This window comes from Diabrotica virgifera, chromosome 9 (genome assembly GCF_917563875.1).
Source record: "Diabrotica virgifera virgifera chromosome 9, PGI_DIABVI_V3a".
In the NCBI taxonomy this organism is placed as follows: Eukaryota; Metazoa; Arthropoda; class Insecta; order Coleoptera; family Chrysomelidae; genus Diabrotica; species Diabrotica virgifera.
In genome coordinates this window covers 48,154,711-48,173,301 of record NC_065451.1, presented here as the reverse complement: position 1 = coordinate 48,173,301, position 18,591 = coordinate 48,154,711, and the positions used below count along the sequence as shown (strand labels likewise).

Genomic DNA, 18,591 nt, shown 5'->3' with positions numbered 1-18,591 from the left:
ACTTGACCGAGTCGTTAATCGCGCGTGTATGCAAATTTTGAACAGCCATATCTTAACAAATTTTTGTTTTACACTAAAAAAAAAATCCAAAATATTCAGAATAGAAAAACCTACATTTTTTACTGCTTGAGATTTTTGGTATCACCGATAATTTTTAAGCTATTTTAAAAAAGCAATTTTTTTCAAGATAAAAGAAATTTGGTCCAAAAGATTTATTTTACCAAAAAAGGGACCAACTATATTTTGAGCATAACTTACTTACTTTTGATGCTAGAAACTTTTTTAAAGAACAAATATAAAGCTGGTTTTAAACACTTTAAAGAAGTTTTAATAAGTTTTCCCCGAAAAGTGCTTCATTTTTTGGTTGTTTCACGTTGAAATATTCGATTTAGAATTTGAAGAATAAGAACCTACTTTTCATTAGCTACAACTGTGCTTCTACTGAGTTTACAGACTTCATGTGCCAGTCATTTTTTAAACTTTTTGTAAGCTATTTTTTGATAAGAGCATTTTTTTCGATAAAGTATTACTTTTTTAGTTATTTTGGAAAAACCGTCTAACAGGGTTTTTGTTAAAAAATGAACATATTCATTCGCAAACAACTCGAAAAGTATTAACTTAGTGAAAAAATTCTATAGAAACAAAGTTCCTTAGAATTACTCAGTTTATCCAATTCCAGGATTATTTTGAACGTATGTTTTTCACCCCCGAGAAGGGGTGGAAGCCACCCCCAGTGCACAAGCACACATCGGCACAATATCACTTTTTTTTCTTTGACTTGTTAGCTATGTGTATTATGTGTCTGCCAATATGTATTTCATGTCAATGCAAGCGGTTCTTTAAAATTCACAGCAAAAACCGTGAGTAAATGGACTATTATTTGTAGACTAGAATATCAAAATGAAACAAACATAATAAAATCATAACAAAATAAATTAAAATGCCTGACTTCCGACATGGTCTTACATATAGGAATCGGCAGTAACTGGATGATATCCCTACTAATAAAATTTTGTGTGTATTTATTATACCTTCGTCTTCTTTATCTAATATTTCACAACCATGAAAGTTAATTTCGACCAATCCATCTCTTTCCCTCCACTTGTTCTTGTATTATAAGGCGAAGTAGATGGAATTTAGGTCCTCTAATTGTTATATGGCCGAAGTATTCTGTTTTTCTCATGTTTTTCTTCTATTTATACGTAATCCTATTCAATTTCTCAACTATTATTTTAAAATTAATTTTTGTTTTTTTTTGTTTGTTTTTTTTTCAAATTTCTTGTAATTTTTTACCCTGGGTTTTGGCGCCCCTAAAGGAAGGCGCCCGTGTGCATTGCACACTTTGCACATATGGTAGCGGGGGCCCTGGTGGCTCGAGCAATCATATGGAACCTTTCTCACTTCACCGAACCACAGTATATAGAGGTTCCCTGAAAGGCTAAAATTTCCCTTTCATCCAGTAGTTTATTTGCCTGTTAATGTTTTTATACATATTGCTGCCATCTGGGTCATTCTTGTGTCGTCGTCGTTCATCCATTAGTAATAGTATTTCTTCTGTCATCCATATTTGCTTCTTGTTCTTTTGTTTGTACCCCAAGTTGTTTTTCATGATGTCTGTTACAGCACTTGTAATCGTATTCCATGTCGGTGTTAGATCTTCGGTAATGTTTGTCGTCAATATTTGAATTTGAGTGTTTATTTCATTACTTACTTCTGCTAGTATCATTGGATCTTTCAGTTTATCTAATGCGATCTGTTGTTGAGTTTCAGGCTTGTTTTTGCATGAAAGAGCGATCTTTATGACGGCCACTAATAGTACATGGTCAGAATCCACATCTGCTCCAGGATATGTGCAAGCTCTTTTGACAGTTGTGCTGAATCTACCGTTGATGAGAATGAAGTCTATCTGATTTCTTATTATGTTCTGATCTCTATCGGCTGGAGATTTCCAAGTATAAAGACGACGGGGGTGGAGTTGGAACCATGTGCTGGTAACTCTCATGTTTTCTTCCTGACAAAATTGTATAAGTCGGTCACCCCTTTCGTTCCTTGTTCCAAGACCATAAGGTCCAACTACGTCTTCAAAGCTGCCTTTCCCTATTTTTGAATTAAAATCTCCCATAATTATGTTAACATCATGTTTTTTTGTCAATTTAAGCAATTCTTTGATTTCACTATAAAAGTTTTCCACCTCTTCATCTGCTGCATCTGCAGTTGGTGCATAGACCTGTATGATGTTGAGATTATTTGGCTTCGCTTCAAGTTTTACCAAGGCTGTGCGGTCGGAATATGGTACAAACTCTGTGACAGCTCTCATCAATTTTTTAGTTATCATAATCCCGACGCCTTTTCTATGATCGCGGTCATCATTTCCTGAGTAAAAGAATGTTCCGCTTTCTGTAGTGCATTTACCGGATCCAGGCCACCAGGTTTCTGAGATCCCAGGATATCTAGATCAATTCTGCACATTTCTTGAGTTAGGTTAGCCAGCTTCCCGGCTTCAAATAAGCTGCGTGTATTCCAGGTGCCTATCTTTAATGTTTTTATTAAGTTTGCTCGTACGTAGAAGGTACGAAAGAAAATATTCCGTTATTTTATCTTAGAAGGTACGAAAGAAAATATTCCGTTGGTTAGGTGAATGGGTACCGTCATATTGCCCACAAAGTAACGATATTTACCTATTTAAATTTTCTATAAAAAGGAATATCTTCACGATCTCAATTCATTTTCCGCTAAGCAATATGTAGTTGTAAGTTCGTCCTGAGTCTTCAAGACCCCTGGCAAAGGGTAAGCTACTTTTTGATACTTTTCGTATTCTTTAAAGTTTCATTTTATAAATATTTAGACTATTTGACATTGTTATTTTCTCATTTAATTAGGGTCCAATGTAGGATCTAAATTAGTTTCAATGTCTAAGTATATTCCAATATTAGTCCCAAGATAATCCCAGCTAACTTTAGGTTATGCCCTGATTTGTGAATCCATTTTTTTTATTGTGAGTCCCAGGTTACTCCATCGGGAATCCATGTTATAGGAGTTCAGGTCTCCCCGCATCTGAATATGGAGCCACTCGTGTATTTAGGAGTTGACTACAAAGGATAGGATCGTCCAGTTAATCTTATGGTAATACCCAACACTAGGGTTACTTGATTTTGCGATTCTCACCAATATCGATGAAATTAGGAATGTTTCTTCGTCTCTCCTGGAGCATCCAAGATGTAGATTCCGTCAGATCCAATGTTCACAGCTCCTACCAAAATATCGTACACAATCCTTTATTGCTCTTATTGTTATTTTAATTGTTTTATTACAGTACACTTTGCATCTGGGTCTTTTCGTCGTCTTCCTAGTTTTACTAGAGATGTCGCTGGTTTGCTTCTCAAAGGTGAAATTACTGCATGGCGGTGATTTCCCTTAAAAGGCAGGCTTGTTGGATTTTTGATTCAGAGTTGGGACTGCATAGCTACACTGATGAAGCATAAGATGCAGAAGTAGCTATCTGTAGATGGTGGTCCAACTCTGAATCAAATTAAAACAAAACTGCCTTCCCCCCTTCCCTCCCCCTTTATTGTTAATTCAATTATGGAACATTTGAACGGATTATTTCGGCCTCAATGCTTCAGTGTCGAGGTGTTGTTCTCTTTGTAACTGTTGTTTATTTTCATATAGTCACAAAGAAGCTTGAGAGGAGCTCGAATTTTTGTCACGCTGAGCAGGCAACAAGTGAGATATAATTGTTATATCTCCCCTAGCCTACTTTGCCTCAGCATTCGTATGGTTTGCAAATTATAGAAACCGCGAAGGTGTTTGAGATAGGGTCTTCAGAAAATTGGTCTGAATAAAAGTTATATTTTAATATTATTTCTGAGTCTATCGAAGTAAAATTTTCGCTTGTCTAAAAAAGAATAGATTTATTGACAAACGAGCTTTCGTGACTATACTAATCCGTTTAATTCGAATCCATCAACTATAATACTGAATAGTCTTCCCTGTATTTGATGCAAAGATAACTCTAATCATGTGTTAAACTTGGTATATGTGCGAGGGATTATTAGAGCGTTAATGTTTGCGTAAACAAACTGAAATGTCTACAAATTTTATGCAAAGATAGAATCTACGGTTCTGCAAACACCGACATACAAGAAACTTTATAACGAGTTATTTGTTGACATTTTACTTTGCGTATTTATAGATATTGCAATATTGATTGATCAGTTTCTATCTGAGCTCAAGTTAACTTATATCGCGTATAAAAATACAGATCCTTTATATAAATTAATATATTTTGCCTTTGAAATAAATTAATATATTTTGCCTTTGAAATTATTTTCTTGACTTCTATTTTCATATTAAGGCTATTAGTCCTGTCGCCAGGGGGGGTACAACGGCCTCCTGTATTCAGATGGACTTACCCAAGTTTTTTTTATGTATTTTGACCTGTAGAACACGAATTTTTTGGGTAACATCCGGATTGGTTTGATCCGGATGTCGATAAAATTGTTATAAACCAAGAAGTTGAGGAATCACATCATAACAGCGATTTCTTGCAAAAGAAAACATTTTTTTGTATTTTTTGGGCCATTCTAACCAAAAAATGTTCCTACAAATTTTTTCGTAGGATGCAAAGTTTTCGAGATAGACGCGGTTGAACTTTCAAAAAATCGAAAAATTGCAATTTTTGAACCCGAATAACTTTTGATTAAAAAATAAAATAGCAATTCTGCCTACCGCATTTGAAAGTTCAAGTCAAATTATATCGGTTTTAATTATTTGTATTGCTAAAAATTTATTATTTTATTGTTAAAACAAAGCTATAAACACCTAGTGCTTGAGTGATGTTTTCAATGATTTCCCATTTAAAATCGAATGAGTAGGTAGAGGAGGTAAAAGTGCAAGCGGGGCTATTTCTACGTAGCATGCATTAAAACGCATGTATTAGGCACGGGAAACACTATGTGTTTATAGCTTTTTTTAACAATCAAAAAATAAATTTTTAGCAATGCAAATATTCAAAACAGATAAAATTTGACTTAAACTTTTAAAGGCGGTAAGCAGAATTGCTATTTTATTTTTTATTCAAAAGTTATTCGGGTTCAAAAATTGCAATTTTTCGATTTTTTGAAAGTTCAACCGCGTTTATCTCGAAAACTATGCATCCTACGAAAAACCTTGTAGGAACATTTTTTGGTTAGAATGACCCAAAAAATACAAAAAATTGTTTTGTTTTGCGAGAAATCGCTGTTATGTAATTCCTCAACTTCTTTGTTTATAACAATCTTATCGACATCCGGATCAACTGTTACCCAAAAAATTCGTGTTCTACGGGCCAAAATACATAAAAAAACTTGGGAAAGTCCATCTGAATTAAGAAGGCCGTTGTACCCCCCCTGGCGACAGGACTATATGGGTACATAATTCGCAAATATTTTACGTGTATCCCTACTTTTTCTGCCTTTACACGGCAAATTACGTGTAGTAAAATTCACACTGGTATGGATATGTAAACATTACTAGAATGTCATTCTACTTAAAAATGTCATCATTAATTTAAAGAGATGGCTTTTGAATGTTCTTGGATAACTGTTATTTTTATAATTGCAAATTATTAATTCAGTTAATAAATGTGATAATTTTTTCACTAACTATGTATTCAGTGATTGTAACAATTTATTTGTACAACAAAAACTAATACTCAATCGAGAAAAGAGGAAAAGTGTTAAAGTGATGTTTTAATAATATATTGTTATGGAACGCTTACAATTTTAAACATCTTTAACAACAAAATACTTGGATCACAGAATATATTATCCTGATGTATTCTCTGCTTGGATCTTCCACAAATAATACACAATAAATAACTTTTTATTAAGTTCACGTCTTAAATCAATTATTTATCAAATACACTATATATCAATAATATTTAATCAATACCTCAAAATATTCCCGATGCAATGTCAAATATTTAAAATTGTCACTGATTGTCAGTGTCTGACTGACGATATATGCTGACAATATTATATTCGGCTGAGTGCGTTGTAAGACAAATATAGATTTGGAAAATATTACCACGGCATTGTGTTCATTTTTTTCGAATCCTGAAAAAACCAATAAATATTTTTGAAAAATTTAAACGCAGAATGAAAGATTAAATTATTACCGAGGGCCGAAAGTCCCTTAGAATAAATAAAAAGTTTATTTTCAACGAGATATTTGAAATTAAACATCACACTAAATTTTCTCTTAGTTTTTCACCCCTGTAACTTATTTACATAAAGATTATAGAAGTTCTCAGGGACTTTCGGCCCTCGCTAATAACATAATCTTTCATTCTGCGTTTAAATTTTTCAAAAATACTTATTAGTTTTCTCAGGATTCGAAAAAAATGAATCCCCATTTGAATAGCATTGCAGCCGAAAATACGTACCGATCCTCTAACAATTTTTTGTTTTTTTACTTGAAAACATAAAAACTTTCTAATACTCACTGAAATATATATAATAAACATTTTAAACAAATTCTAAATAAAATGATCTGTCAGTATTTTTGAGGTACTTTCCTCCATCTAAATTCGTGATGTAACTTTATACAAAAGATGTTTTTCTACATATCATCAGAAATAAAGTTTGAAATCAATGTTTTCCTCTTTTACAGCTTTTGTTTTCGTATGTAGATGTAGTGGTAGAAATCTTTACCACTAATTTGCAAGTGAGCAGATGCTGAAACGCCAACTGGTAACAATATTTACCACCCCAAATAATTTGATGTAAGTATGAAATATATCAATATTGAATTGAACTAATTTTTATTTGGTTTCACAATTTTCAAAGAAAAAATGAATTCTGCACCATAAATGATTAAAAAGCTCAACTTATAGATTATTATAACTGTTTTCTGCAAAAACGTACACAATCCATAAACTGCTAATGGCACAATTTCTGAATCATCGTATCGGTATCATTATCATATCAATATCAATAATCATGAATCGTCATCATCAATGACACTTCCAACAAATAAAGAACATCACAAAGGAATTCCTATACATTTTAATCTAAATATCATTAAAGCGTCCATTAATCCATAACAATTGTAACGACCTCTCGTTAACAATGATAACAAACAGCATATTCTCATTTTTCTGACCTATAGCAATAATTTGTGCATAGACCGTATGTACAAACGGGGTCCGGACAAATAATCCCCGGACAAATAATCCCCACAAATTATCACTGGACAAATAATCCCCGGACAAAAAATCCCCACAAAAAATCCCGGACAAATAATATCCACAAATTTTTTTGGACAAAATATCCCCACAAAAAATCCCAGACAAAAAATCCCGGACAAAAAATCCCCAAGAAATATTTGCTGCCGAATAGTTCTCTAGAAGTTTTCCCGAAATTTTAACAAATGCCGAATTCCAATCCCATGCTGAAAACTTCAAATTTTACATGACAAAAGAGTGTGAGTTTTTTTCAAAAATCGTGGAAAATATGGGGAATGAGCTAAGGCTCCGTTTTCATGACAGTTAATGTTTTCAGTATGGAATTGGAATTCAAAATTTGTTAAAATTTCAGGAACATTTTTAGAAAACTATTTGACAGCAAATATTTCTTGGGGATTCTTTGTCCAAGATTTTTTGTGGGGATATTTTGTCCAAAAACATTTGTGGGGAGTATTTGTCCAGGATTTTTTGTGGGGATTTTTTGTCCGGGTATTATTTGTCCGGGGATTTTTTGTCCAGGGATAAGTTGTGAGCATTTTTTGTCCGGGATTATTTGTCCGGGGATTATTTGTCCTAGCTTCGTACAAACAGTATGTTGTAAATTGGCCTTTGGTTGTAAACGGCCTTTGGTGAAATTAGACACCACATGATAAACGTATGTACTAAGTGTATGTACTTTACCGTTGTTATTATTACAGTAATATATTCTTGTTTTTAATAGTATTATTGATTTCTAAAAGTTATTTCAATCTAGGAAAGTCTTTGGATGTTACTGTGAAAGAACTAAAATGTTCTGAAGTATATACACCATCAAGAATTATGTCAAACGACGAAGATATGGTTTTGCTCAAAGAAAGAACTGCTTTGAAACTGTATATGCCAAAACATCCAATGTAGAGAGGGACAAAAATATGAGCAATTCTTCTTCTTCTACTACTTCTTCCAAACCTTTTCCCTTTACATAAGTTGCTGTTCCTTAGTCTTCTTCGCCTCTTATTCCTGTCCATCGCGTCTTCTTCACCCATAGGCGCCCATACCCATGGGCAGGGAGGGGCGTGCCCCCCTAGCTTTTCGGGTGCTGTAAACTATATATGGTTATCCTAAGTATACAAAATATAATGTGCAACATCTTCACGTCTGCCCCCCCTGAAATATTTTATATGGGCGCCCGTGTCTGCACCTAAACTTTTCTCTCTCAAGTCCTCTGCCACATACTCCTTCCATCTTCTCCTCGGTTTTCCTCTACCTCTCTTTCTTAGTTTAAACAAGAAATAGAAGAGAACCAATGCCATTCGACAAAAATGTGACGTAACATTATGCAAATACTGTTTTTCTAAATATCAGAAATCAATTTGAAACAAATGATTTTCTCTTTTATTACTTTTATTTTAGTATGTAGATGTAGCGGTAGAAATCTTTACCAGTGATTTGCAATTGATGATAAATGCTCAAACCCTAACTGGTAGCAATATTTACCACCAATATGAAGTGGTGGAATTTTACCACCTCATGTTGTAGCGGTAGAAATATTTACCAGTGATTTGCAATTGATGGTAAACGCACAAACACTAACTGGTAGCAATATTTACCACTTCATATTGGTGGTAAATAATTTTACCACCAACATGAGGTAAAATTACCATTTTAAATATAAGTTGGGTTTTTTTTTTATATCAGATAATTTATTAACTTCTATTGATTTCACAATTTTCAAATATATTCGTATTAAAAAGGAAAACAGTTCTGCGATTTAAATATATAGTTAAAAAGCTCAACTTTAGATTATTACAAATCTTTTCTGCAACAACGTACACAGTCCATAAACTGCTAACGACACAATTTCTGAATCATCATATCGAACAGTTTCAACAAATAAAGAAAATAACAAAGGAATTCCTTTGAATTTTTAATGAATTTTTTAATCTAAATATCATTAAAGCGTCCATTCATCCATAACAATTGTAACGACCTCTCGCTAACAATGGTAACAAACGGCAAATTAATATTTACGATAATTACGCCTATATGTGCATGGACTAGAACTGTTACACCTTTTTAATCGGTGGAGAATGATTTTATATTTAGATATAAACAGCGAATGTAGTTGGTTTCACCATAACAACATTAAGCAAGGCATACACGTACGATATACCAAGTGAGATTGGCCGATTGGCTAAATACGAAAGTGTGATGGCCGATTTCATCAAAGCAGATTCGATGAATAAAACTGTTCCACCAATAAAACTGACACATCTACGTTTCACCAGCGTCAAATAAGACGTCTATGAATAAACTGAAAAATAAGTTAATCGTTCCCCATATAGCACACAACGTCCGATGGACGTCCATATAACGTACATTTAAAGTCCAAACGTCCATGGACCAAAACTGGACGTACTATGTACGTCCATTACGCGACGTCCATTGGACGTTTGATTTCAACGTACATTGGATATCCATTTGTGGTCCATGGAGATTTTACACAAACTGCGACTATTATTATGAGTAATTATATATAGCTTCTTGTTTTAACCAAAGCAATATTATTAGTAGAATACAAGAAGCTTCTAATAAATGTAGTCACATATTTTTTCATCATCGAATTAAAACACTGAACCACTAAAATTATTTTAATTAAACCTATATAATATTAGATGATGATAAAAATAAACTTTTTCAGAATAACGGAGCTACATCGCGCATTGGTAATTATAGAACTTACAATAATTAGACACTACCAATTTAAATCTTAAATGTGCATTTTGTAACTGTTAAATTTCCCGCCAAACTAAATGAGAATCTTCTTGACAACGTTGTCGCTCTTCACGCTATCGGTCGTAAAAGGTAGTACTAGGCAGGTACTTTAGGGGATTATCGCTGTAATTGTTGTGGAATACTGAAGGAGGATTTATTTATGATAATTCACAGAATGGCAAACCCGTTTGCAATATACAACCGTACTGACTCTAAGTTCTAAGAAATAATGTTTGGAAGTATTGGAAGGAGCAGAACAGAAATAAACCCATAGATAAATAATATAGTATTGAATAAACCTCTTTTGATGTGAGGGACAGGGGACACATCAATTAAACAGGTTGAAGAATTTAAATATCTGGGAGCTGTAATAAACAGAGAAGGCCTAGGCAACAAAGAAATTCAAAGGCGAGTTGAACAAAGTAGGAAGGTAGTAGGTTGCTTGAATTCCGTGTGGTGGGATAAAAATATATCCAGAACTACAAAATTAAGAATAGGGAAGACATTTGTGGAATCGGTACTCATGTATGGAAGCGAAGTCTGGACATTAACAGCAGAGTCCAGAAGAAGGATCAATGCTGTGGAAATGGACTACATACGTAGAAGTGCTGGAATCTCCCGATTGGACAGAATACGTAACGAAGAAATAAGAAGAAGGATGCAGGCACACGATACAGCGGTAGACAGGCTCGAGAGAAGAAGCCTAAAATGGTTCGGTCACTTACTTAGAATGGACGACCAACGATGGCCAAAGAAACTCCTGAAATGGAAACCCCCAGGTAGGAAGACCAAGACTATTCTGGAATGACACGATAAGGAAGGCCATGGAACACCGAGATTTGGAAGAGGAAGATGCCCAGGATAGAAATAGATGGCGGTTAGGTGTGGGGATGCGGCGTCAGCCGATATGACACCCCGTATATATATATATATATATATATATATATATATATATATATATATATATATATATATATATATATATATATATATATATATTTGAAAAACAAAAAAAACAAAAGATGTAAATCTTTGAAACACACTCAGTGATCAAAAGATCTAAGTTATTGGTTTAGATCTTAACTTAGATCTTTTGATCACTGAGTGTGTTTCAAAGATTTACATCTTTTGTTTTTTTTTTGTTTCTCAAACATATATTTTACTTATAGTAATTAGGGAATTAAAACGTGAGGCTGTCATGGTCAGATTATGCGGCGTAGATATACGCTCCTGCTATGTCTGGGTCTCGAATGTTGTTTTTTGATGGAATGTGTCTAAAGATATTCAACCTCTCATCTTTATTGATAAGCCCAGAGAGGTTGAAGAGGGCGAAACACATTTCTAAGAACAGGTGTTTGGATCTTTGATTCTATTCAATAAATTTTTCCCAACCTGAAATGGTGGATGTGTGAATTGTTCGTAAGGGGATTTTTCCACATTCTCTATTTCATTTGTTTGATTTAGTTACGTTTGGTCGGTAAACCAATAACTTAGATCTTTTGATCACTGAGTGTGTTTCAAAGATTTACATCTTTTGTTTTTTTTGTTTTTCAAACATATATTTTACTTACAGTAATTAGGGAATTAAAACGTGAGGCTGTCATGGTCAGATTTTGCGGCGTAGATATACGCTCCTGCTATGTCTGGGTCTCGAATGTTGTTTTTTGATGGAATGTGTCTAAAGATATTCAACCTCTCATCTTTATTGATAAGCCCAGAGAGGTTGAAGAGGGCGAAACACATTTCTAAGAACAGGTGTTTGGATCTTTGATTCTATTCAATAAATTTTTCCCAACCTGAAATGGTGGATGTGTGAATTGTTCGTAAGGGGATTTTTCCACATTCTCTATTTCATTTGTTTGATTTAGTTACGTTTGGTCGGTAAACCAATAACTTAGATCTTTTGATCACTGAGTGTGTTTCAAAGATTTACATCTTTTGTTTTTTTTGTTTTTTAAACATATATTTTACTTATAGTAATTAGGGAATTAAAACGTGAGGCTGTCATGGTCAGATTATGCGGCGTAGATATACGCTCCTGCTATGTCTGGGTCTCGAATGTTGTTTTTTGATGGAATGTGTCTAAAGATATTCAACCTCTCATCTTTATTGATAAGCCCAGAGAGGTTGAAGAGGGCGAAACACATTTCTAAGAACAGGTGTTTGGATCTTTGATTCTATTCAATAAATTTTTCCCAACCTGAAATGGTGGATGTGTGAATTGTTCGTAAGGGGATTTTTCCACATTCTCTATTTCATTTGTTTGATATATATATATATATATATATATATATATATATATATATATATATATATATATATAATACATCCTGTGATATCTTTGTGTTTGCTGTTTATCGTGCAAGTGCAGTCGTGCATTAATGAAGTTCCTATAATAAAGTATACATAATAAAGTTATAATAAAGAGAAATAAAAAAGTTATTTTGTGTAATATTTTAAAATATAAGTTTAGTATTATAGGAACTATTTCCTATACCCAAAGGCTTTTTGCTATGTATGTATTCAAAAAATTATGGACACTAGATTGCTTTCTGAAAAGTCAAAAAGCCCTACAAAAATGTCCATAAGACGTACATTGAATGTACATCAGATGTACATTGAATGTACATAAAATGTACACTGAAAGCTTCAACAACGTACACTGTACGTTTGTTGTAGCGGACGTTCTATGGACGTCCAATTTTGTGAACTCTGGACGTTCGTTGGACGTCCATCGGATGTCCATTGTACCTTAGCGGGACGTCCATTGGACGTTCCAATGTACACAGATGTACGTCCAATGGATGTCCATAAAACGTACTTGTGCTATGCTATCTGGGTCATTATCGGTCAAAATAATTCAAAGGCGGCCAACTTATTCAGATGCATTTTTGATTTTGTCCAAGCTTCCAAGCCATAAAGAAGAGTAGAGAGCACGTAACACCGAAGCATCCTTAGGTATAGTTTTCATTTTATATCGCGACAAACATATAGTAAAAATTATATAGCAAATAAACTTTAACGAAAGAAAGAAGTTTAATAAATGATGCACGTGCTATTTCAATACGTGTCAATTTCTTTGGCATCATCTGCAAAACGCAAGTTATTCAAAACGTCTCCATTAATAAATATACCTTCACTAGGCCAACATGGATCACTAGGCCAACACACTCAAGCTGAACAAAGCATCTCTTGGATCCATATAATTTCTAAATCCAAATTATGTGTCACTAATTTCATATTCAAGAGTTTAAAAATTTAACTGCGCATTATTTTCAAAAATGTGTAACTCACTGCACCTACTGTTCTCTGATCTGAGCAGGTTGTTATACTTGACTTTGTGGGAATTGTTATAAAGGTCGATTTTTGCCATTTTCTGGAGATTGTAGCAGTTTGATATTTTCGATTAAAGAGTTCCACCACTACCACAACCAGTTCAATCAATAACATCTTCATCACTGAGTTTTAATAATTCGATGGGCACATCCTCTGGCCCAGTGGCGTTATCTAGTCAAGTAGCGTTGCCCCCTTTGTGTTTTGATGGAATAGGTGACTTACAGCCGGTTTCCGAAAGGACGATCATCTCAAAAATTATGTAATCGATGGTTAATCGTTGATCAAATGCATTTTGAGTTTCAATAACACCAGTTAAACGGGAGTTCAATAACAGTCGATCATATGATTTAACAAACGATTAATCGTTAGTTAACAGCCGATCATAAGTGTTTTGAGTTTCCGAAACGCTGATTAACCAATTTCGCATGTCACACGGCGACCAAAAGGAACTGTCACCTAATTTGAGGTTATTGGTTGATTAAAGGGCTGTTAATGTTTATAAATAGTTGTTTAGAGTTATTAAATAGAGTTTTTTAGTTATTATATAGGTTAAATAGTTATTAAATAAAGGGTATTTTAGTGTTTACTTAAAATTATTAGTGAGAAGAACCAATAAAGAATTGGAAGAACTATATCAAGAGCCAACGATTACGACGACGATCAAAGCACAGAGAATACGATACTTGGGGCACATAGAGAGAATGGGAAGTAAACGAATGCCAAAAATGGTACTTTCACGAATACCAATACAAAAGAGGAGGAAAGGCAGGCCAAGGAAAAGATGGAAGGACAGTGTATATGAAGACTTGAAGAAAAGTAACATTGAGAGATGGAAAGAACTAGCATTGGACAGAAGGAGATGGAGAGAGGTGGTGAAGGAGTGTGTAAAAAGACTGAAGTGTATTTAAATAAAATTTATAAGTTATGTAAGTTATATTAAGTTATTTACTATATTATTTATGTAATCAGAAATGTAAACATTTTAGCCCTAGGCCTACAAGGCCTGTTGCGCTTAATAAATAAATAAATAAATAAATAAAATTATTAGTTATTTAATTATAATTTAATTTTTAAAATTAAATATATAGTGTAATTATACAGTGAGCACGTAAAGGTTGGAATAAATTCATTTTTTCATGAATGGGCAATTTTGGAAATAAATCCCGAAACAGGTCAATTTTTATTTTTAAGTTACGACTTTTTGGCCTATATGTCATACTAGTGACGTCACCCATCTGGGCGTCATGACGTTATCCATGACTTTTTTAAACGAGAATAGGGGCCTTGTGATAGCTCATCTGAAAGGTAAGTTAATTCTCTATTCAGTAATATAAACAATAACATAATTATTTATAGAGGCTGTCCAAAAAAAATTTTAATTAAATTTATTAACATAAAAAGAAGAATGTCTGTAATTTATTTAATTCAAAATACATTTTACTGCTATCAGAATACAGGAAAAAATGTTTATTTGACAAATAAATATTGTTTTTTGCTTAAATTCAATATTAAAGCAGCCACCCACCTGCCTCTTGACACTTTGAACATTTAATTTAAGCGAAAAGCAAAGAATATTTTTCAAATAAACATTTCTTTCTGTTTTCTAAGAGCAGTAAAGTGTATTTTGAATTAAATAAATGACATATTCTTCTTTTTATGTCAATAAATTTAATCAAAAAAATTTTTTTTGGGCAGCCTGTATAAGTAATTATGTTAATGTTTATATTACTGATTAGAAAATTCAATTACCTTTCAAATGAGCCACCACACGACCAATATTCTAATTTAAAAAAATCATTGATGACGTAATCACGCCCAGATGGGTGACGTCACTAGTATGATAATAATGCCAAAAAGTCGTAATTTAAAAATAAAAATTAACCTCTTTCGGGATTTTTTTCCAAAATCGTCCATTCTCGAGAAAATTAATTTATTCCAACCTTTACATGCTCACTGTATGTTGGTGCTACAGAGGAGCATTAGTTCAGCTCTACTTCAACATATTGTGTTAGTGTGAAAATAAAAAAATAATGTTTAATTTTAAATATTTAATTTAGAATTACTACTTACCTTTTGTTAAATAATTAAATAAAATAAGGACTCACTACATGGCAAGTAAGCAGATGCACCATCTGCAACTGTTGTATAAAGATTAGATTTGGTTGCCAATTAAATCCAACATTGGGATATGCAATATGATATCTGCTTGATATCACATACAATAGATGACATGAAGAACGTGATAAGGAAGCTGGAGGGAAAGGCAGATGAGGTTGGTCTTAAAATCATCACTAATAAGATACATAGAATAGGAAAAAGAACAACAGACAACAGGCCTTTGAAATCCTCTCATATCATATCTCAACATAAATTAGCCAAAACACATTTAATAGTATCATCAAATCAATACTACTATATGTGAGGGATACTACGATATGGGAGTGAGACATGAACAATATCAGAAGGAAATGCAAGGAAGAGTTTTTGTAAATAGACTCCCACAAAATATTCTGAAGATGTATTGGCCCAACACCATAACAAATGAAGAATTGTGGAATGCATTAAGACAAAGAAGCAGAGGATGAAGCTAGTAGGTAATAACTCATTCTAACAGATGGGTAAATAAACTTTGAAAAACACATTTTCTATTAATTTTATTATTTAAAGAAATTACAATTTTTATTTAAAATTACTTTATTAGGTACATACCTAACCACTATTACCGAATAATTTATTGAGATCGAATTTTTTTATTTGAAGCTCTACTTCTAAAATTTCTTTTTTTCTTGTTGAAAAATACTATCTTACTTCTTTTTTCTAGTCTTGCTGTTTCAATTTTTTTTGTAAAAGATACATTAAGGGTTTCGCTCCCTACATCTTTTACTTTTTTATTTTTTGAACGAGCCTGAGACATCTTGGCTGTCTTCTTGGGCAGGACAGCAGTTGTCGTGGGTGTACTGAGCAGCACAGTGGAAGTAGAGGGTACATTGGACGTCTGCTATGTGTCTTCCAATTGTAGGTAATCTACTTCCACTTGACTGTCTTGTGCAACTATAAAAATAAAAAAAATTTCAATTGTTTTAGATGTACCAGATAGTTTTTTCTTTATAAAAAAAATCTTTCTCGAATTAGGTAGGTAGTTACTTTTATTTATATACTTTAGCTATCTTAATAGCTAAGTTAATAATCTACCTTAATTTAGAATTGGAATAAATAATTATAATAATTAAATCGTATTAATAATATTTATTGATATTAATTCTCATATTTTGAGTTTGCTTAAATTTGGTTTACAAAAGATCTTTTTTTTGTTTAATGATGTCTATAGATAGGCACAAGGTCTGGCTATGGGGAACCGCTTATCACCCTTGTTCTCAGATTTATTATTGATCAACATAGAAATAATATCTTTAACAATCAAACTTTAAACAATAATACCTTTCAAAAAATCTTAAATTGACTTAGAACTGTAGGATACAATATCCAATTTAGATGGAAATCTTTCAGATGCCAAAAACATTCTAGATTTACTCAAAAACTTACATCCGGATGTACATACTTTGGAAACAATGGATAAACTTAAGTTAATCTTTAGAAAACCGACTAGACCGACTATACCATACCTCCCTCTTCTAATCATCCTTTTTAACAGAAGGTGGCTTCTTTCTATTGCTACATCCATAGAATACGTAAACCTAGCATTATCAGATAATAGTTTTAAATAGTTAAACTAATGGTCACTGTACTACATTTGTGGATAACGTGCTGAACAAAAAAATGTTCTAATTCAGAAGTTTTGTACAGATCAAGACCATATACAGGTTATTGTTCAGATAATATTGGAAATATTGATCAAGCTTTATATATATAAATAAATTTAAAATTAGTTACCTTTATTTAAATAAATTAATAAAATAAGGACTCACCAGATGTGAAGAAACCAGATGCACTGTCACAACTGTTGGGTAAAGGTTGGATTTGATTGCCAATCAAACTCAACATTTGTGCCCCTACATGTGTGAGACGAGGCCTAAATGTGCCACCACCTGTTGCAAGTATGTCTTTCTGAAAACAATTCATTAGTTCATTACTGATTAAGAAATGAAAGGGTTAAAATCAAAGTGGTGTAAGTCATATTCTTGAAATGATGTAAGCCCTATTTTATAATCTTGATATTATATACACAGACCTCTTCAGAGAAAAAGTGGTGTGTAAGTTTTTACTGTAAATACTTACACCACTTTTCCTGATGAAAAAATGTCTATTTATCAAAGTTATAAAGCAAGACTTCCATCATTTCACAAATATGACTTACACCTCTTTGGCGTTAACACCCTCAAATACTAAACTTCTATTGTCTCAACACTAGGTTAGTTCCCATCATAAAATTAGTTTCATTGGATTATATTTTTATAAAAATATTCCACTCAGAAATAGTGTAATTCGACTGACCTGGTGTTAAGAGCTTTAAATTTAAGTTACTTACTTTGTCCGCAGTTTGGTCTCTCTTCAACTGGTCCAAAACCTTCTGCTCATTATATTTTTGAATCTGCAATGTAATTAATCCATATAGCTCTAAATCAACCGAAAGTTTTATACACTTACATTTTCCTCTGCTACTTTTTGGCTAGTGACCCTTTTTAAGTTTATATATGCAGTGTTCAGCTGCTTGGGAGTTCTGGGAAATTCAGCGCTATTTTTTCCCAGGTTTCATTGTTTTGGTTGGTGGACATAGCATTGGTACATTATTTGTTTTCAATTTAATATGCTTGTATCTGAAAACAAAAATACAATTAGAAATTTGTTCTGTAAGTTAGAAAATTTCGTACTTACTTTCCAATTATTTCCAACAGCAAACATTTCTCTCTCTCTCTCAGTATAATTTTTGCGTGGAGGATTTCCGTTGGTATTGCTCATTTTTAATATATTTTTTAATTATATAAATTATGTAGTTATTTACTATGGATTGAAATTTTTTGGTTATAAAATGAAATTTTGAAGGATGACAGCCGATTGTGACAGTATCGATACCAAATCGTATGTCAGATAATCGATTTTCTACGATCATATAATTTTAAGATGATCGACGTTTGAGAAACTCGTCACTGGTTAACAGTTGATCAAATCTAACAGCTCGATTAGATGATCGAAGATTTGAATAACGTTTCGGAAACCGGCTGTTATTCTCAAAATATTGGTGGTCCGATACCCTCTGTGGTTTCTAATGACAGTTCTGCTCTTTAAGTATATTCGTTCTTATATATTTTTTGAAACCT

General features: G+C 32.9%; 1 protein-coding gene and 1 long non-coding RNA gene across 5 annotated transcripts in view; both read right to left on the bottom strand.

Moving 5' to 3' along the window:
• The window catches only part of LOC114340732 (nephrin), a 570,487-nt gene that overhangs the window by 270,242 nt on the left and 281,654 nt on the right, over positions 1 to 18,591 (bottom strand). The window lies entirely within an intron of this gene.
• On the bottom strand, positions 15,977 to 18,499 carry LOC126892459 (uncharacterized). Its single transcript, XR_007700844.1, has 5 exons — positions 18,149 to 18,499; positions 17,921 to 18,090; positions 17,802 to 17,864; positions 17,242 to 17,380; positions 15,977 to 16,366 (listed from the first exon to the last, which is right to left on the bottom strand). It is a non-coding gene; the product is annotated as an uncharacterized LOC126892459 (long non-coding RNA).